The sequence below is a fragment of the Felis catus genome, chromosome B4, assembly GCF_018350175.1.
Source record: "Felis catus isolate Fca126 chromosome B4, F.catus_Fca126_mat1.0, whole genome shotgun sequence".
In the NCBI taxonomy this organism is placed as follows: Eukaryota; Metazoa; Chordata; class Mammalia; order Carnivora; family Felidae; genus Felis; species Felis catus.
In genome coordinates this window covers 107116964-107139693 of record NC_058374.1, presented here as the reverse complement: position 1 = coordinate 107139693, position 22730 = coordinate 107116964, and the positions used below count along the sequence as shown (strand labels likewise).

Here is a 22730-nt window from a genome sequence, read left to right as displayed (position 1 = left end):
TTTTTCAAAAAGTATATGTAAAAAATTGTAGATTTTTTAGATGGATAATAAATTTCTAAGTCTGTGACTGTGTGTGTATTGTGTATTTGTGTGTGTGTGTGTGTGTGTGTGTGTGTGTGTGAGTGCATTTGTGTACACCTTGCTAAAGATTCAGAAAATGCTTTGATTCTTTGGATATGAATCAACGTTGAGTTCCAGTCTACTTGTCTTTGTTGGGATTCTGTGCTAATTCTCTATGCCTCATCCTTTAGAAATCGCTTTGGGCCATAGGTTCATATTTTCCTTGCCTCCTTTTCAAGGTTAAGGAGGAAAAGTGTATTAGAACTTATACCATTAGCAACATTTCAGAAATCTCAATGCCCCAAATGTAGGCCTAGCCTAGTAAGAAGACATTTCCCTCTATTTGTGATGCAGTCCTGCCTACAGAGTCTTGTCCCATGTCCAAATAACGACTTTTTCACAGAAAGATTTACAATGAGATTATCCTTTGTCTTTATGAGCAATCAGACCAATACTTTCAAATGTGTGGGCATTCTTTGCTCTCCTCCCTCTAAAACCATAACACAGCCATCCAACATCTAAGCTTTTAAAGGCAAATTAAACAATCCAGTTTACTTACTTCTCAGAAATTCTCCTTGACATCAAGATGAAGACTAGAATCTCCACCTCCAGTTTATCCTTAAGCCATTCCTTGAAAGATAACAGGACATTAAACACACAATAAGAACCAAAACATAAACTGGTATAAAGTAGACTAACTCAGGATTAAGAAAAGTAAGGAATTCTAAAAAAAAAAGAAATATTCTATTTAGAACAACTCTGCCCGTCACCCAAAATATGTATTTTTGTTGTTAAGCAGAAAAATTTAGCATACCAGAGGGATAAAACCCCAAAAATCTCTTACAGAAGAAGCTTTTATTCCTCATCCCTAGCCAGCTTCCCTTTCCCTGTAGGCACAGAGGCACATCACAATTTCTCTTCTTCTGACTTAGGCAAAACCAGGTGCGTCATTCTAGCCAATGCACTGTAGGAAGATATGGAACCAGTGTAAGACTCCATGGACTTCTTCCTATGCCAGAACAACCACATCAACCTTTATTGAGATAGAACAAGACTGGTATAGCCTGGATCACTGAATAACAACATGGAAGATAGCTTCCCTTGGAATATCACCCAGACTTCAATACATGATGAGAAATAAAAAATTTCCTTTTTTGTGCTGCTGAGATTTTGATAGATTTTGTTTGTTCTGCATGTAGCATACATATCCTAATCTACTCCATCTAAGGAAAGTACACCATAGAAGAGTTTTGCTTTATCTTTCCACACTTAAATAATAATTACAGTGATTTATCTAGTGGTTGTTCCTAAAAGTAAATTGAGTCTTTTTTTGGTATCCCAAAACATGCTCTATGGTTGCAATCATAACACTTATATTGCTCTGGGTTGGGAAGGACATGGAAGGAATGATGAGGGCTACAGGTAACAGTTTGTTTCATGATCTGGATCTTGTTCACACATGTGCGTATAATTTTTGAAATTCATCAACGCTGGCTACACATGTTGTTCACTTAAGATTTATCAATCTGTACACTTAAAATCTATATACTCTTCTAAATAAATGTTTTAATTTATTTAAAAAGTTTACTAAAAATAACTTCTAAAAATACAAAACTAGGTCATTGTTTTGCTTATATTTGCTTCAAAGCTGCCCCACAAAATTATAGAATCTTTGAGGTCTAAAATATTAGACTATTCTCTTTAAATCCCCAAACCCTAGGATTCAATTTACCACTATAAAGATTGATACTTAGGGATACTGGAAACAAAAAAACAGAGAAGACTCTGTGTCTTAAATCAACTGGAATAATTGAGAATTCCTTAAGACCTACATAAAATCAGATCAAACTCCCATAAATAATCCTTAAGGAAATCTAAGTATTCCCCAAGATTTCTATAAATTCTTGGGGATGGTAGATTTGTACTATCTTTAGCTCTGGGCTTCTGAGTCCACACACTTTGTTTGAGTTTTGGCTTCTACAACATGCTTCATGTGCCATTTCTATTCAGAGATTAAGCAAGGTTAAAGACTCCGCCATTTGCTTAAATAAAACAAACAAGCAAGTAAGCAAACAAACAACAAAAACAAAAAACCTCTGACAAAACACTTGAGTGTGTAGAAACATGCCTGAAGGCTAGTGGACTAGCTTGAGAGTGAGAAGCTCCTGGGGCTACAATTTTAGAGGAACACAGATTTTTATGGATATTACCTCCAGAGACCACAATGGTCTCATGGATCTGAGAAAGATCTCCTTCTAGCTCTGGCAGGGAGCAGGAAACCTTAATCAATGTGAAATACACCCAGAACACTCTGCATCACAAAGGACTACTTCCTAGGTGAAAAGATTTTACTTGAGCCTTATCCTAGCTGGAGAAGGGCATTTATCCCCCTTTTTTAATACTCCCCCCAACCCCCGCCCTGAACTCCACCTTCTCTGTCCCCACATAAGGGGAAACACACAAGCCATACCAATGGAGAAGCACTTTTGAAGTTCACTGCCTGGAAACAAAGGCCTACCACAAGTTTGACTTAATCATGAGGTCAGAGAATGCTTCTCCTCTCCAACACCTTACCACCACACCAAAGGGCTGCAGTATAACAGTGGATAACACCTAAAAGAGCTGTGGGACACAGACTGTGCCTGAGGAGGAGTACTTGAGGAAGTCCAAAATAAAGAGAGTTTATAAAAACAAGAAACAAGGAATCTGAAGACTCTGGAACCTAAAGTTATAGCAAACATTTAAACCTAGCCAACTCCTAGCCAGAAAAACAAGAAACTTCACAATAAAGCCTATTTCTCTCAGTTCTTTTTCCCATGGTTCATCATATCAGGTATTCAACAAAAGATTACAAGATATATCAATGGAAGGAAAAAAATCTGAACCGACAAAGCAAGCATCAGAACCAGACTCAGACATGAGACAGATGTTGGAATTATCAGACAGGAAATTTAAAATAACTATGATTAATATGTGGAGAGTTCTAAGACAAAAAGTAGAAAATGTGCAAAAATAGATATGTATTTAAGCAAAAAGAAGAAAACTCTAACAAAGAATCAAAAGCAAAAGTTAGAAAAAGATGCTTTAAGAGAAATTAAGAATATTTGTTATGGGCTCAACAGTAAATGACATGGTAGAAAACAAAACAAAACAAAACAGTGAACTTAAAGATAGGTAAATAGAAAGTTTTCAAACTGAAATCCAAAGAGAAAAAGAATGAAAAAAACAGGATGGAAACTAAAAAATGTGGCACAATTTCAAAAGATGAAAACACACATAATTAGAATACCAGAAGGAGAAGATAGAAGAAAGCAGAAGAGACATTTGATGTATTAATGGCAGAGAACATAAATTAATTACAGACACCAAACCAGAGTTACAAGAAGGTCAGAAAATATCATACTGGACAAATATGAATCAAAACAAGACAACAACAACAAAACTACACTGAGGATGTCATACTCAACTGTGGAAAATCTAAGGCAAAGCAAACAAACAATAAAAAACATGAAAGCAGCCAGAGAAAAATAAGTACCTTACCTATACAGGAGCAAGGAAAGAATCACAATGGGTATTTCATCAAAAAACACAAAGTCTGAAGATAGTCAAGTAAAATAGTTAAAGTATACAAAGGAAAAAAAAATGCCCCAGTAACCTAGAATTTTATATTCAGTGAAATTATTCTTCAAAAGTGAAGGACAAATAGACATCCTCTGAGAAAAGGAAAAAAAAAAAAACAACTAAGGGAATTCAATACTACTAGACTTTCCTTGTTGGAAATGTTAAAAGATCTTAGGCAAAAGGAAAATGATCTAGGAATAGAAAGTCACGTCTACAAAAAGAAAGAAAGAATGTTAGAGAAGCAATAAACAGAGGTAAAATAAAGTCTTTATTTTTCTTATTCTTAACTTATATAAAAGATAACTGTTTATTTAAACAAAAATAGTAGTACAGCTAGACAATGGAATATTAAACACAGATCGATGTATTGGGATATTGTAGCATATGAATAAGGGAAGTGAATGACAGCAATGTCATAAAGCAAAGGAAGGGAGAAATTGGGAATATTTTGTTTTAAAGAACCTGCACTATGGGTGAAGTGATAGCGCTATTTGTAGTTAGGCTTACAATACTTAAAAAATATATTTTGGGGGCGCCTGGGTGGCGCAGTCGGCTAAGCGTCCGACTTCAGCCAGGTCACGATCTCGCGGTCCGTGAGTTCGAGCCCCGCGTCGGGCTCTGGGCTGATGGCTCAGAGCCTGGAGCCTGTTTCCAATTCTGTGTCTCCCTCTCTCTCTGCCCCTCCCCCGTTCATGCTCTGTCTCTCTCTGTCCCAAAAATAAATAAAAACGTTGAAAAAAAAATTAAAAAAAAATATATGTATATTTTGGAGGGCGCCTGGGTGGCTCGGTTGGCTAAGTGTCCAACTCTTGGTTTTGGCTCAGGTCACGATTTCACGGTTTGTGGGTCTGAGTCCAGCATTGGGCTCTGCACTGACAGTGCAGAGCCTGCTTGGGACTCTCTCTCTTCCTCTCTCTCTTTGCCCCCAACCCCCTACTCACGCTTTTTCTCTCTCTCTCAAAATAAATAAACATTAAAAAGAATATATTTTGGAAGAAGACCGGTGTAAGATACAAGCAGTAGAAGAAAAGGAACAATAAAAATTAAAACAGAAACCAGTGAAATTGAAAACAGAAAAAAACAATAGAGAAAATCAACAAAACCAAAGACTGGTTCTTTGAAAAGATCAATAAAATTGAAGAATCTCTAGCTTGGATAACTAAGAAGAAAAGAGGAAAAAAAAAAAGAAATTACCAATACATAAATGTAAGAGAGTAATCACTACTAACTCTATGGACATTAAAAAGATAATAAAATAGTTCTATAAACAACTTTATGCCCACAAATTTGATAACTTAGATAAAATGAACCAATTTCTTGAAAGACATGAACTATCAAACTCATTCAGAGAGAAATAGGTCATCTTAATAGACCTATATCTATTAAATACATTGAATTAATAATTAATAACCTTCATAAAAAGGAAGCATCAGACCTAGTTTGTTTCCACAGTGAATTCTACCAAACATTTAAGAAAGAGACAATACCAAGTTTCCACAAACTTTCCCATAAACCAGAAACAGTGGGAAACATTTTATAACTCATTCTATGGGGTCAAAATTACCATCATAACAAAGTTAGATGAAATCATTACAAGAAAAAATTTCTATACCTAATATAGCTCATAAACATAGCTGTAAATCCTCAACAAAATATTAGCAAATCAAATCTAACAATGCTTAACAAGAATTATACACCAAGACCAAGTGGGATTTATTTCAGGTAAATAAGGCTGGTAGATTCAACATTCAGACATCAGTGTTATTTATCACATCAAGAAGCTGGAATATAAGAACTTATGAACATAACAACCACTGTAGAAAAAGTATTTGAGAAAACCAAACACCATTTAGGATTAAAAAAAATCTCAGCTAACTTGTATTGGAGGGGGACTTTCTCAATGATAAGGAATATATACTTTAAAAAACCTTATTATTAACTTCATATCTGATAATGAGAAATTGGAAAATTTCCCTTTATGATTGAGAATAAGGGACGAATGCCTCTCTCATTGCACCCATTCAATATTATACCTAAAACTAATATAACATTATGTGTCAACTATACTTAAATTAAAAATAACTTAAAAACATTGTGCTAGAAGTCACAGCAAGTACAATAAAATAATAAAATAAAGACTGAGAAGACTGAGTAGACTGAGAAGAAAAACAAAATTATATTAGCAGATGATATGAGACACATTTTACATGTAGGAAATACTGAAGAATTGACCAAAAACTGAACAAAAACAAAACCAAACCTCTGGAACTAACATGTGAGTATAGCAAAGTTGTAGGATATAAGGTGAATATATAATAAAAGTAATATATAAAGCCAATCACTTTCCTATACCACTGAAATCAATAATTAGAATTTGGAATTTTTTAAAAGTATAATTCAACATAGCTTTACAATAAAAAAAATACTTAGGTATAAATCTAACAAAATAGGTGTTAGATTTGTATATAGAAACCAGAAAACTCTGATGACAGAAATAAAAGAAGACCTAAATAAAGGGCAAGATATTCTGTGTTCATGAACTGAAAGACTCATGATTGTTAAGATGTCAATATACCCTAGCTTTAACTACAGATCAATGCAATCTCAATCAAAATCCCAGTGAGCTTTCTTGTTTATATTGACAGACTGATTCTAAAGTTTATGGTGAATGGTGCAGACATAGAATAGTATATAAGATGCAGGAAAGGAAAAGGCTCTAATCTACCTGATTTCTAGGCTTATAAAACTACAGTGATTAAGATAGTGTGGAATTGGTAAATGTATACACACATAGATTAACAGAAAAGAATACAGAGCCTAGAAATAGACCTACAATAATATAGTCAATTAATCTTTGACAAGGGAGCTAAGGCAATATAATGGAGAAAAGATATTCTTTTAACAAATGATGCTGGGAAAAGTACACACCAATAGGCAAAATTAAGAAAAAAAGATACTTTAGACCTTATTAAAATTCAAAACTCTTAACAGAAACAAAAGACAAGCCACAGACTGGGAAAAAGTAATTTGCAAAATGCAAACAACTTGTATCCAAAATATACAAAGAAAGCAAACAGTAAGAAAGCAAACAGCCCAAATCAAAAAGCAATAGGCAAATGATCTGAAAAGACACTTCCTCAAAAAATATATAAAGATGACAAAAGCCATGTGAAATGATGCCCAACATCTGTCATTAGTAAATTGTAAATTGAAGCAATTACAAAATACCACAACAAAACTATGCAAATAACCAGAATCTAATAACACAGAAAAGACTCATTGCCGAGCAACTGGAATTCTCATTCAGTGCTGGTGGAACGTGGTGTAATGGGGTACAGCCACTTTGGCAAATTTTCACAAAGCTTCACATAGTCCTATCAAGCAAACTGGTTATTGTGCTCTAGATGTACATCCAGCTCATTTGAAAACTTATACCCACATAAAACCTTGCACATGAATGTTTACTGCAGTTGTATTCATACTCACGAAAAACTGGAACCAAGCAAAAAGGAAATGGATAAACTAACTGTGGTACATCTACACAACTGAATATTATTCAGCAATAAAAAAATAAAGAGCTATTCAGAATAAAAAAATGGATGAATTTTAAATGAATATTGATACAGAAACAAGCCAACCTGAAAAGTCCATATGCTATATGATTCCAATGATGTGACATTGTGGAAAAGATAAAAATTACAGCAACCTAAAACATTTTAGTGGTTGTCGGAGTCTGAGAGAGAGGACAGCAGTTCTAAATAGGTAAAACACAGAAATTTTTTTAGGGTAATAAAACTCTTCTATATAATGTTATAATGGTGAATGTGTGACATGATGCATTTATTAAAACCAATAGAGCTTTACAACCCAGATTTTCTTTTAATTTAGTGAGGTATTAGGCACATTCATAGGTTTATAATGTTCATGATTATTATACGTCTTATAAAATTGGGTTGTAGATCAAGTTCTGGTAGTAATATTACTAAGATACGTAGACAATAAGCATTCAGGTTTGCAGTTCATCAAAACTGGGAGCTAAGCTTTCTGTTTGCTTTCACATTCAGTAATTTTATTAACTACTTAAACTAAGAGAATAATACTTCATTATAAAAGTTAAATGGGGTATAAATGTATTATTTTCCTATTATTTTCATTCAGTGTTAATATATGGTTAACATAGATAATAGATGCTACTTTTTGCTTAGCTGATACAGGTTTTGTTTTCAGTAACTTATGCTGTTTTCATATTTACTGCTGTCTACCACATCATTATGATAGAACTAATAGGTACTTTCTTTGATGTTAGTAGGTAAACATCTATTACCAAGGTTGAGTGCACTCCATAAAGCTCAATTTTAGAATTTGATATGATCTAACTCCTACTTTCTGTGTCTAAAATTATTAAATGTATGCAATTGTAACGGGATAATTCCATTTCAGTTAATTACATATACAATAGCAAAGTAGTCTTATATTGTAATGTAAAAATAACAGTGTGAAATGGATCTAGCATATCCTAAAATAGAACACTAAAAACTTTAGGTACTATTCCTCATGGCACTATCTTAATGTAAGTAACCAGTGTCATAAATAAGCCTCACATTGCAACGGAAATTTTGTTCTCTGGCTCTGACTGTGGCTGAGAACTCAAGGCAGTTCAGCTGCTTTTTGCTCACATTTAGTTAACAGAAAAATATGACAGCTATTTTAAATTACAAACATGGTTTCAGTTAAAATTCAAAAATCAGAACTCCAGCCCAAGATGGTAATAAAATACTGAACTTAATTTGGGGTCAAAATCTTCTCTTTAGTCTCAAACCTGCTTCAGACTTGAAGACTATTTTGGGTGGGGAAGGTGGGGATAGTACTAACTAGTGGAAAATTGCTGTTTGGGAATCTTCAGAGTCAATAGAGGTGAGTGAGGAGAGATTAAAAAGGTAAGGGAACAGACAGATTTTAATTGAACAGATGACTTCTTTTGTTTGCATACCTTTGCCCCTTAAGTGGTTTCCTCTAATGGGATATTTTCATGGATGCTTTCGGATTTGCCTGCTGAACGTTTTATAAAGTAGTTATAAAGATAGTCAACAAAGAAATTTTGACTTTTAGCTTTCCCACATATATGAATTCATATATATTTAAATTATTTAAATTTACATATAAGGATATATATCACGTACACATTTTATGCAAGATATAGAACTGGGCATAGACCTACAGAAATCGTGCAAAACTAAGCACAGAAAAAAATGAAGAAATAAAAAAAAATTGTGAAAGAGAGGTTAGGAGAAAAGGAGAGCAGGATTTTTCAGTTTCATATAAGCCTACAAGAACTTCTATAACGTAAGACCAGGAAGAATTGTGTGGGCTACAGAAAATATTTGAAGAATTTTCCAGAATTGTTAAAAGACATGGGTTCCAGATTGAAGAAACAAATCTTGGGAAAGGGAAATACAACTAAATCTATTCAAGGAATGTTGAAGGCAAAAATGCGCAACAGCAGAGGCAAAGTAGGCAAGCCAAAAGAAAATAACTGCAAAGGAGCAATTACAACAATGGATTCCCAAAGTCAGCAGAATAAGTTTTCAAGTTTCAAAGAAAAAAAAATGAACAATTTGTATGCTGTATTCTAGTTCCGAAGACAATTTGTGACAAAACTCAGAGGGCCTGGCACATTCACACCCTTGCTGAAAGAACTGGGAAAGAATGTACATCAGGACACAGATAATTGAATACCAAAGAAGGATGTAGAGACCCATTAAAGCAATGGGAGTGAGTGAATCAATATACAAACTTGTGAATCCAAACAAGCATGAGGGTAAAATGATACTAATGACTGAATTGGAGGATAAAAAACTGGTTATCCTAAAATATAATATGGCACATGGGAGGGAGATTATTTTATTTAAGGTATTTGAGTTCTTTTTTATGGCTCCAGATATTTATTTATTTATTTATTTATTTATTAATAAATTTATACACTGGTGAGTCAAATTATTATTATTATTATCATAAAGGGTTAGAAGAAGTAGAAAAAACTTTTACCAGTACTTAGTAACCAAAAGATACCTGGCAAAACGATAACTGTATCATGTATTTAACAAGAAATAAGAGCTCTAAGACTAATAAAGATCTCCACAAAAAATAAACGATATATTCTGAACTATTCTGCGCACTATAATATTTGCTATTTGTGACCTCAGAATTCTTAAGTTGGAACCCTATTCCCAATATCAGTGTATTTGGAGGTGGAGTCTTTAGGAGGTAATTAGATCATGATAGTGGAGCCCTCATGAATGGGGTAAGTGACTTCATTAGAAGAATCCAGAGACCTAGCTAGCTCACTTTCTGCCATGTGAAGGTTCAAGAAGTCAGCCCTTCCTACAAACCAGGAATCATGCACTCACCAGGACCACGCTGACATCCTGTTCTTGGATTCCCAGCCTTCAGAACTGTGAGAAATAAATAAATGCCTTTTGTCTCAGCCACCCTGTCTACTACAGTTTGTTATAAGTGTCTGAACTGAAGAGAATAGACAAATTATAATAGGAAGAAAAACTACAGTACCTGTGAATAAATCTTTCAAAAATATGTAAGATTCACTGAAGAAATTCATTAAACTTTATTGGAGAATAGAAACAAAAGAAAATATATATAAAATGAAAGCGCTTTTCCACATACATGAATTCATACACCTGGCTTATGAATGGAAAGACTAACTATAGCAAAGATGTTCATTTTCCCCAATATCATCTATAGTTTAAGTGAAATTCCAATTTTGTACCATGATACATAGCTAAGCCAAAAGGATATAAAAATTAAATGTTCAAAATATAAATTTTGAAGTAGCAGGAGGAAAGATAGGACGTTAAGATTTATTACAAAATTACTGTTAAAATACACAGAGTAAACAAATGGGTCATTTAATATTACACAGTATGTTAACTAATTGGAATTTAAATAAAAGCTAAAAATGAGTTGTTTTTTATAGGATTCCACTGCACATTGAGAAGTGTGTGTGTGTGTGTGTGTGTGTGTGTGTGTGTGTGTGTGACAGAGAGAGAGAGAGAGAGAGAGAGAGAGAGAGAGAGAGAGAAAGGAAGGAAGGAAAGAAGGAAGGAAGGAAAGAAGGAAGGAAGGAAGGAAGGAAGGAAGGAAGGAAGGAAGGAAGGAAGGAAAGAAGGAAGGAAGGACGGAAGATACAACTTAAGAAATATTGCTGGGAAAAAATAGCTATTCACATAAAAGAATGATGATAAACTTACATTTGTACCTCACGCCATAACTTAAAATATGCTCTGGTGTATTAAATATTATAGTAGTCTCTGGGGCTGCTGTAGCAAAGTGCCATAAACTGGGAAATTTATTCTCTCACAGTTGTAGAGCCTCAAAATCCAAAATCAAGATGGTAATAGAATCATGCTCCTTCTGAGACCTGAGTAGAATCCTTGCCATTCTTTTTTTTTTTTAATTTTTTTTTAACGTTTATTTATTTTTGAGACAGAGAGAGGCAAAGCATGAACGGGGGAGGGTCAGAGAGAGGGAGACACAGAATCTGAAACAGGCTCCAGGCTCTGAGCTGTCAGCACAGAGCCCGACGCGGGGCTCGAACTCACGGGCCGCGAGATCATGACCTGGGCCGAAGTCGGCCGCTTAACCGACTGAGCCACCCAGGCGCCCCGAATCCTTGCCATTCTTATGTTGGCAGCTGTACCATTTCAATTTCTGCCTCTTTCATTCACATGGTATTCTTCTCATCTGTCTGTCTCTGTGTTCAAATTCCCTCTTTTTATAAAGACACTAGTCATGTTGGATTAAAAGGCTACCCTACTCCAGTAATGGCTTCATTTTAACGTAACTAATTACATCTACAGTAGGACTATTTCTAAATCAGATCACATTCTAAGGTATTTGGGAGTTAGGATTTCAACATGTCTTTTAGAGGAACACAATTTAACCTGTAACAGTCCACCTTCTGCTCCCCCTCAAATTCAAGTCCTTCCCAAGTACAAAATACATCTGCTCTATCCCTACATCTCCTAAGTCTTCTGCATTTCAGCATCAACTCAATGTCCAAAATTTCATTTAAATATTTTCAATTTAATATCCCCAATCTCATCATCAAATAATTTAATAATTTTTAATGTTTATTTTTTTAAAGTTTATTTATTTATTCTGAGAGAGAGAGAGAGAGAGAGAGAGAGAGAGAGAGAGAGAGAGAGAGAAACTGATGAAAGCACAGAGAGAGGGAGAGAGAAATCCCAAGCAGGCCTCGAGCTGACAGCTCAGAGTCTGGATGGGGCTTGACCCCCAAAACCACAAGCTCATGACCTGAGCCGAAATCAAGAGTCCAACGCTCAACCGACTGAGCCACCCAGGCACCCCTCATCATCAAATCATTTAAATCAAGTATGTGTGAAACTTCAGATATTATTCATCCTGGGGAAAAATTCCTCTCTTGCTGTGAACCTCTGACTTGATAAATTATTAACCTACAAAATACAATTGTGGGAAAGCATACGATAAATGTCTACATTTCAAATGAAAGTAATTAGAAAGAATGAAGTCACATGTCCTGAACAAGTCTGAGATACAGTAGGGCAAATTCCATTAGAGGTCAAGGCCTGAGAATGATCCTCTGTGGCTCTATATTTTGTCCTTTGGACCCACTGGGGTAACCGTGCACCATTGGTTCTGGTCAGGGAAACTGAGGCAGTGTCCTTTCCTTCCCCAGATCCTGAGTCCTCTGGCCCATGGTGATAGCAGTGGCCCTGCTGGCCTCTGGATTCCTGGCTCTGCCTTCAGAGTCAATATTTCTTCATTTCCTCTCATCTCTCTCCTTTTCAGTTCACACTCACATTGTTTCTGTTGGTATAAAATTCTCAAAAACCTCCTTGGCCTTGCATGTAATTCTGAGGGTTCCAAGCCATCAAACAAGAGAGTCCTCCACAAATCTTTCCTGACTAATTCCATGTCTATTTCTAGCTTCTGCTGAGATGGTTAAGTGGATTCATAACTTCTTTTGCATAGGGTCATGTTTCTAGGATAGGCTTAGAATTTTCCAAATCATCAAGTGCTGGTTCCTTTTTACTTAAAAGTTAATCCTTCAATTTATCCTTTTTGTCTTACTAAAAAGAGCAGAAAGAACTGGATGAACCTTCCAAACTTTGTTTGGACATTTCCTCAGCTAAATATTCAAATTCATCACTTAAAAATTCTAATTTCCATACAAAAAGTAGACTATAGGTCAGCCAGACTCTGTCACTGTACGATAAAGAATACCTTTCCTCCAGTTTCCAAAAACATGTTTCTCATTTCCCTCTGAGACCTCACCGGAAGCACCTTTAACATTCACATTTCTGGTAACATTCTGTTCATGATGATATATATTTCTGTAAGGCAGTACTTTTCTCTGCAGCTCTCCTCGCCTTTTGTTTTCCTCAGCCCTCATCTGACTCATCTCTAAATATCCTTATTTCTACTAATGACATCGTTGAGGCCATCTCTGCTTTTTCTCTCACATATCTCAAAATTCTCCCATGCTTACCCATTATCCAATTTCAAAGCCACTTCCATATTTCTAGGTATTAATTATAGCAGCAACCCACTTTCCAGTACCAAAATCTATATCAGTGTCCTAGGGCTTCTGAAACAAATGATCATAACTGGGTGGCCTATACAAAAATTTATTCTCTCACTATTCTGGAGGCTAGTAATCTAAAATCAAGGTGTCAACAAGACCATGCTGTCTCTGAAATTCTGAGCAGAACTGTTCTTTGTCTCTTCATAACTTCTGTGGCCCTCAATCCTTGGCATTCCTCAGCACATGGCTACATCATCACATGGCATTCTCTCTATCCCTGTCTCTGTGTCCAAAAAATCCCTCTTATAAGGACATCAGTCATATTGGTTTAAGAGTCTACCCTATTACAGTATGATGTCATTTTAACTGAATTAATTCCATTTGTTACAACCCTATTTCCAAATTAGATCACAAAGTAGTTAAGCCTCAACATATATATTAAGGGGACACAATTCAACCCATAACAAATAAATGTAGTTATAAAGCAAGATCACAAAAAATAGCTTGGGATAAAGTATAGAAATACTTTTGGACATAATGGAATACTAAGATTTTTTGAAAGACCAAAATCAAAAATAATAAATTTGACTACACTACAATTGCATACTTCTGCCTGTGGAAATGATTAATTAAGCACTTAACAATAAAATCTTCATATTGAGGAAAATATTTAGAACTCAGATTGCCAATAAAGGCATATAGATTTGATTATGTAAAAGATACAAAAACCCCTCATACATACCAATAAAATAATAAAAGTTGTTAAAAAGAAAATGTAGGGGCGCCTGGGTGGCGCAGTCGGTTAAGCGTCCGACTTCAGCCAGGTCACGATCTCGCGGTCCGTGAGTTCGAGCCCCGCGTCAGGCTCTGGGCTGATGGCTCAGAGCCTGGAGCCTGTTTCCGATTCTGTGTCTCCCTCTCTCTCTGCCCCTCCCCCATTCATGCTCTGTCTCTCTCTGTCCCAAAAATAAATAAAAAACGTTGAAAAAAAAATTAAAAAAAAAAAAAAAAGAAAATGTACAAACATGAGTAGTGAATTCATAGCAGGTGCAGAAAATCACTAGAACTCTGGAAATTTACTTTTCAATAAAACCTAATTAATCACTCAATAGATTGGTTAAAAAAACACTATTGTTGGTAAAGACACAAGAGACAATACTGCTAAGGAGAGTATAAATTTTTACAATGATATTGAAAACAATTTAAGAAGATCTTACAAAAATTTTAATGGAACTAATTAATCATTTGATTCACTTTGAAGTTCACACCTGTATCATTTAGCTATGGCTATCATGACGCTATGTAACGAACACCCAAAAACTCAATGATTCAAAGCAACATCTATTTGTTAAAATGAATCTATGGGTCAGATGAGACATGCTTTTTAGTAGCGTCAGCATAACACAAGTGGACAAGCTGTAAATGCTTGAGACTACTTAAGGCTTAGGCTCAGAGCTAGCACACTATCATATCCATCCATATACTATTGACCAAAGTCAATTCCAAAGTCAAAGGGAAAAGTATACTTAGCCTTTTAATGGAAGATATTATGGAGTTATCTACCAAAGGGCATGAAATCAGGGAGGAAAAAAGGATGATAGCCAATAATTCCAGTAAATGCAGTGTGCTATCATGGTCAAAATCATTCACAAATTTACTACATCCAAAACATGTCCACACTCATACCAAGAATCCCAATAGGATTACAGTATTAGGTCTCAAGTCCAAGATCTTGTGATCTATATCAATATCAGCTTTGCATTAGTTCTTCATGATTCAAAGTTTTGTGAACTAAAAGGAAAACATCTCTCCAACACGATGGCACAACAGAGAAATAATACCCTCAGTAAAAACTATTTTTATAATAGTAAACTATTTTAATAATTTGATACACAAAGCAGTCCCTCACTTGTTTATTCATCTCCAACCATTCTGAAATCCTTCTGGGTAAATGATGCCAGATTTCCCTATCTGTGAGGTAGAGAATACATTTGATTAGGCTCTGATTCTGCTTCCTGAGAGTACTTCACCATTCCAGTATTCTCCAAGGCTCTTAGATCTGTCCTAAAGACATCCTTCTTTTACTGTCACTTTCTTTGGCCATTTCTAGTGAGAATTACAAAACATGAGTTTTGGGGGGTGAATAGATTTCCCATTCTTCTTGGGATCCAAGTTAAGACCCAAAGAACATTTCTACCCTTGAACTAAATCAAGGGTTGCTGCACTTCACTTTTAATTATAATTTGAGAGAGAGAGAGAGAGAGAGAGAGAGAGAGAGAGAGAGAAAGCAGGGGAGAGAGGAAGAGGGAAGGAGAGACAGAGATTCCCAAACAGACTCCATCTCGATGCAGGACTTGATCCCATAACCCTGAGACCCTGAGATCATGACCTAGCCATTTAAAATGGTATACAGCACAGAAAACTTTTAAATAAATAAGCACAGAATCCTAAGCAGGCTGTCAGCGTAGATCCCGACGTGGGGCTGGAACCCACAAATAGTGAGATCATGACCTGAGCCGAAGTCAGGACGCTTAACTGACTGAGCCACCCAGGTGCCCCAAGGCTTGTTGCACTTTAAAAAATGCATTTCTGGGGTCTCAATACTGTCTGGGGCTCTGTCTGTCTTTCTCTCAAAAATAAATAAACATCAAAACAAATGGTAAAAAAAATGCATTTCTCTAAGAAACTTCCTGGACTTTCTATATACTTGGTTCCAATCAACTCTTTCTATTCCATCTATACCCATAATTATTTTAGGGTCACCCACTTTCCAGTAGATTTAACTACAATTAATTTAGGCACATAGTTCTTCAGTAAAACCATGTTCTTAATGCTTTTTATAAGTCTTTTGCCCAAATAAAAAGATCTAATAAATGCCATCTTAATTGTTTCAGGGATCTTATCAAAGTGCCTCCCTTGTTCTGATTTTGTCTGTGTCCCTGGACTGTCTCTTAATTTGAGAATCTGTTATTGACTGGAGAGATGGGAAGCAAGAGAAAATTTTAGTTTCTCATCCAATATTCTGGGCTCTCCACATTCCCTCTAAATTCTGCTTGAAATCTTTCCACATCTTTCTGAACTTATCAGTTTCTTTTGGTAGCTTATATGCAGCAATAATCTCAAATTTTCAACATTTTGCCTAAAAACCGTCTTGCCACAAGTTTATTTCATACACTTTCTATTATTAAATTTTATTATTAAATTTTACCAAACATTTTACCACTACATAAAATTTATTATAACAATATAAAAGTTATTTTCATATATGATATATTTACAAATATTTGATAAAATATCATATTCATTCCTGAAAAACCACTTAACAGTCTAGTAATAAAATACACACACACACACACAGCCCTTGTAAATTTATTTCTATTGGATCTTTCTTATAGCAATAAAAATTGTGGTGCCATTATGCAAACGGATTTTTTTAATATTAATCTAGATAATATTGTGAAAATTGAACTGCAGAAGTATTCCCAGGTTTTTAAGATATAAAACAGAATTCACTTGAACTATTTTAAGCCATTCTCTATTTGGACATGCATGGGGAATATGAAATGTTGTGTGGTGTTTATAAGTGCTGTGTTTTACATTTGTACAGTTTCTTTGTGTGTTAATATAAGAAAATTCCAGGGGCACCTGGGTGGCTCAGTTGGTTAAGTGTCCAACTTTGGCTCAGGCCATGATCTCAAAATCTGTGAGTTCCAGCCCCGCGTCGGTCTCTGTGCTGACAGCTTGGAGCCTGGAGCCTGCTTTGGATTCTGTGTCTCCCTCTCTCTCTCTCTCTGCACCTCCCCTGCTTGCTCTCTGTCTCTTTCTCTCAAAAAACAAAAACAAAAACAAAAACAAAATTCTAATTGTAAATTTTAATAATAACTGTATGGAGACTATGGGAATATAAATGCCATACACATTTTTTTAAGAGCTTTACTTTGAAACACATGGGTTCTATATACCATTTAAAATGGTATACAGCAAAGAAAACTTAAATAACTAAGCACCACGAGGTACATGCAAATCGAGGAATTTGCATTTCTTAAACATAGAAACTGCACCTTCAAAACACAGAAGGTTTTTATATTATATAAGGGATTCTATATGCACTTCAGCCAAATTAAAATTTATGCATTACATGTAAGTTTAGGTCACACTATAACATTAGTTTACTTAAATAATATTTTTAAAACACTTGCTAACAGTCACCAATAGTCCAAAAAATTTACTGAAACATAGGTCCTTGGATAAGAAGACATTTTAAGGTTAACACATTTTCAGAAAAATAAATTGTCCTTCTTTTGATTATGGTTATTGCCTTTTTAACCTCCGTTCTTGAGAATCCCTTTTTTAAAACACTGCATATAATTGTAAAGTATTTTGAAAACTAATAAGATAGTTTATAGACTATCACATTATTAAAACCTTTTTGCACATTTGCTGAGTTTACTTCACCTTTGCTTAACAGTGAAAAGAAACACCATCTTTCATTTTCAGCTAACTTCCTGTTAAGCTCTGCCAATAGAGGGCTCTAGAGAGCAATTAGAAGGAAAAAACAAAACAAACAAACAAAAAAAAAACCTCTTCCCCTAGTTGCTTCTTGTTCCTGCCAGCAAAGCCCACCCCCAGCTCTTCAGCTGACAATGGCAGTTGCTTCCAGATTTTGTTCGTTTTTACAGCACTTCCAAAATGAGGTTCATCATTCTCTTCTTCCAAACTCCACAATAAGAAAATAAACAACCTGATTAAAAAATGGACAAAAAGAGAGGTGCCTGGCTGGCTCAGTCAGTTAAGTGTGGGACTTTGGCTCAGGTCATGATCTCACGGTCCATGGATGGTTCAAGCCCCACGTCAGGCTCTGTGCTAACAGCTCAGAGCCTGGAGCTTGCTTTGGATTCTGTGTCTCACCCTCTCTATGCCCCTCCCCAACTTGTGCTATGTCTTGCTCTGTGTCTCAAAAATAAGTAAATGTTAAAAAAGAATTTTATAATGGGCAAAAAGATATGAACAGAAACCTCACCAAAGAAGAGACCCAGATTGTAAATAAACATATGAAAAAAATTCAACATCATATGTCATTAGAGAATTGCAAATTAAAACAACAATGAGGGGCACCTGGGTCACTCAGTCTGTTGAGTGTCTTACTCTTGATTTAAGCTCAGGTCATGATCCCAGGGTTGTGGGATTGCATGCTTGGGATGCTCTCTCTTTTCCTCTGCCTCTCTCCCCTCCTCTCTTTCTCTTTCTCTCAATAAAATAAAATAAAGTAAAATAAAACAAAATAAAACAAAATAAAGTAAAATAAAATAAAATAAAATAAAATAAAATAAAATAAAATAAAATAAAATAAAATCGAGATACTAAACATCTATTAGAATGGGGAAACCCAAAAAAACTGGGCAACACCAAATACTAAGATGTATAGCAATAGGCATTTTCACTCACTGTTTGTGGGAATGCAAATAAAACAGACACTTTGGAAGGCATTTTGGCAGTTTCTTACTAAATGTAGGCTAAACATAGCTGTTAGCTAAACATAGGTTTACCATATGATCCAGCAATTGTGCTCCTGGGTATTTACACAAATGAGTTGAAGGCGTATGTCCACACAAACCCTGCACATGGATATTTATAGCAGCTTCATTCATAATTGCTTCAAATTGGAAGCCACCAAGATGTCCTTCGATAGATGAATGGATTAACAAATTCTTGGACATCCATACGTGGAATACTACTCAATGATAATACAAAAATGAGCTATCAAGCCACAGAAAAAAAAGAAAGAAAAGAAAAGAAAAAAAAAGAAATAATCTCCAATGCATGTAGCTTAATGAAAAAAATTCAATTTGAAAAGGATGCACATTGTATGATTCTAACTAACTATATGACATTCTGAAAATGTCAAGTTATAGAGATATTGAAGATATCAGTGTTTTCTGGCGATTTGGGGGTAGAAAGGGAGAGATGAATAAATAGAATATGGGGGATTTTTAGGGGCAGTAAGGCCGTTGTATGTGATGCTGTAGTGGTGAATATATGATGTTATGCATTTGCCAAAGCCCACAGAACTGTAAGACAGAAAGAATGGATTCTAATGTATACTGTAGACTTCAGTTAATAATAATGTAAACTTAAAACCTCTATGAAAACAACCTATTAATTTTCTTTTAACAAAATATAATCATATTTCCTGCCACTAGAATATCAGAGGCTGCTTATACTACATTAATGATCTTTTCTGTTTTTGCTTCAGTTTCATTAAATGCGAAAAATATTAACATAAGTAAGTGTGTATATGTATGCACATTAACACATAGACAATTCTGTTCCAACATGAGTAATGATTCCACTTTGATGACGACAGGTTAAAATGTTCCATATGTGTGTGTTTAATACAAAGGTAACGAAAATTTCTCCTTCTGTATACTGGGTGGCAGGTTATGAAAAATGTCCTATATTTTTAATTCCCCCATCCCGTTGTAAAATAATATGCATGTAATCTAAGGGAGAAATATTTGCTTATAATTAAAATAATTATTTCTTGTAGAAAGGTATCTGTATTAATTTCTTAATGCTGCAATAACAAATTACCACAAATTGGGTGGTTTGAAATTACAGAAATATATCCTCTGACACTTTATAGAAGCTAGAGGTTTAAAGTCAAGGTGTTAGCACTGCCATTATTCCTCTGAAGGCTCTAGGGAATTATCTTTTGTTGCCCTTTCCTAGCTTCTTGTTATTGTCCTTAACTCTTGGTTTGTAGCTGTATCAATTCAATCCACCTCTGTTGACAAAGAGCTTTCTTCCCTATGTGTCAGTGTCTGAATCTCGCCATTTTCTTAGAAAGACACCAGACATTGGACTTTGGTCCCACTTTAATCCCTATGGTATCATCTTAACTAATTACATCTATAAAGATTGGATTCTCAAATACATTCACATTCTGAGGTTTCAGGGGGACATAAATTTTTTGCCTGGGGAATGCATTATTCAGTCCACTGCAGTACTTTTCTGCTGATGGAACTTGCTTATTTAGTACTGTCTTCTTACAGGTCTAGATGATACACCTTTTCAACTGGTAGCATTATGGTTTCTAATGCCTGTTTTATAATTAATTAAAATCAGAGACTGCACAGAATGGATGATAATCTGTACACAGCAGTGAAGGGGTAACTTTTAACTGGATCTTAATTTACCTTTAGTCCTAACACAGAAAGCTAATTGTGTTCAGCAATGAGAAAGATTTTCATATTAACTAGATCATGATCATTGAAAATCATGTAAAAGATTAGTTTAGACTATATGGTTTGTTTTTCTTATAATTAATTCCAGATCTCAATTCTACTCACTTGTGATTTTAATATAATTTAACTTTTTCAATAGTTTGTGCTAGGGGACCTATAAACATTTTCATGTTTGTGTGTTAGTCTAATAAAATTATCAGTTGAAGTGCAAAAGAATAAAGATGCAATTATATAACTGAGCTTTTTCATAGAAATTGATATAAATTATTGGTTTATATAATGAGAAAAAGCACAAAATCTACTTGTAGAGGATAATCCTTCATTATGTAAATATCAAAAGGGTCTCACTGATCTCATTAATTTGTTCAACAATTTTTTTTATTGTATTTTCATTGACTGCTTTCAAGAACTTAGATTTGCAGTTGCCAGAGAAATTTTACATAGAAAAAACACACCTCTGAAGCTTTACATTATCTGAGAACATATATTCCCATATAAGTAGTTGTATACCATATTAAATAAAATTCTTAAATTAGTCAAAATATTATCGAATAAAAAATTCCAAATTATGCTATATTCACGTTATTCTTACCTTTAAAGAACTTGGGAAAATCTGCTATTTTCTAATGATGAGACTTATAAACATTGACAATAAAAATTATCCTGAGAATTTACATCCTACTATAAAATTTCCTATGTCTTGGCTGCCAGTATTGAGTCTGTGATGTGACTTCCTACACAAAGTGCATTAGTTTTGCTTCCCCAAGAAGCAGATACTCAGATGGGATCAGACATGCAAGAAATTTATTGAGGAAAATGATTATCTATGAAGAATAAGGGAAAGGAAGTAGGGGAAAATTCAGACTACAATGTAGATCTGGTCTCTGAAGGAGAGTAGGAAGAAAGGAGAATTGAGTAGGAAATCTCAGATGACAGTACAGTTCTGAGAAAATTTTGGCCAGGGTAATGGTGAATCCATAAGTCAAAGTCTCCTATCAGGGGAGTCCTACTTCCCATGGAAATGGTTCAGCACCAGTATCCTGCCTGTCAGTCACTTGCGGGAAGAAACCTGGGGAAGGGTGAACTTGGCACAGATGTAATGGTGGGTCCAGAGGAGCAGCCCCAGCTCAGTCAACGGTGTGGTGCCCAAAGTAGGAGATATGAATGGCTTGTTTTCATGGCCACTTCTCAATGTATATTACGGAGGAGTATTTTCTTTCTCAAAAAGGAGAATCTTTGACTCCTTTTATTTTAACTAACTTCATTTGATGAAGAAGTTGAAGTGTGTTTGTTGCCTTATTTCATGGGTTGACTTTTTTGTTTTGTTTTGTTTTGTTTTGTTATGAACTACCAAACTCTAGGGAATTTCAGGGAAGAATTCAAATCATCCCTGAGTACTTAAGATTTATCTTTATTGTTTATTTGAACGTTGGGATGAATACTTTTCTTCCTTCCTCCTATACTGATCCTTATATTTCTATTCTCTTATCTGATAGTTCCAGAGTTCTTTATTTTATCCTAATAAATATGAGTACATTAATTGGGCATAGAAAATTACTATAATGCTTAAGAGCAGATGCCTTTTGCTCCTTTTGTGCATAAGAGACATAGAAGATTTTTACATCAAAACTAGGATGAGCACATTAAAAAGTGGTTATATACGTCAATTACAAACAATTTCTTTTCTTCAATTAGATGTAAAAATTAAATAAATTTTCTCAGATAAGTAATCTTTCTTATAATATAAATTCTTTAGTTGTATTGATAATTAGAGAACACTGGATTTAATGATAATACATGATCTTTACTTTTCATTAAACTTTTTAATTCCAGTGCAATTATGTTATATCATAGGCTAAACGAAAGAGTTAGGATTAATCTCTTATAAACTTTTAATCTAAAAACTTTTAATCATGTAAATTTTTAGTACTGAATACATTTCTTTTTACCCAATTTGAAATCATGTCTGAAGTGTAATTTATTTATAGCTAGGATGATTTCTAACTATTCATTAGTGGGACCTTCCTCATATTTAGTAAAACAATGTATTTTATGAATTCTCAACAAATTCTGCACTGGACTGGGTATGTATAGCTTTCTATTCAGTGAAAATTAGTTACCTTCATCTTAGGAAATACTTTACTTAAAGCTAAAAGTCAATATTGGTTTTATATTTGTCTTAATTTTTCTAGATTCTTTTTAGGATTTGAGATAAATACTCA

The 22730-nt window shown here is 34.7% G+C and overlaps 1 long non-coding RNA gene across 4 annotated transcripts in view; it reads right to left on the bottom strand.

Moving 5' to 3' along the window:
* LOC109501696 overlaps positions 1 to 22730 on the bottom strand; it is a 529863-nt gene that overhangs the window by 70762 nt on the left and 436371 nt on the right. For all 4 annotated transcript variants that reach the window (XR_006600911.1, XR_006600912.1, XR_002744133.2 and 1 more), the window contains one exon: positions 620 to 690. This is a non-coding gene — a long non-coding RNA (uncharacterized LOC109501696). The remainder of the gene's footprint in view (positions 1 to 619; positions 691 to 22730) is intronic.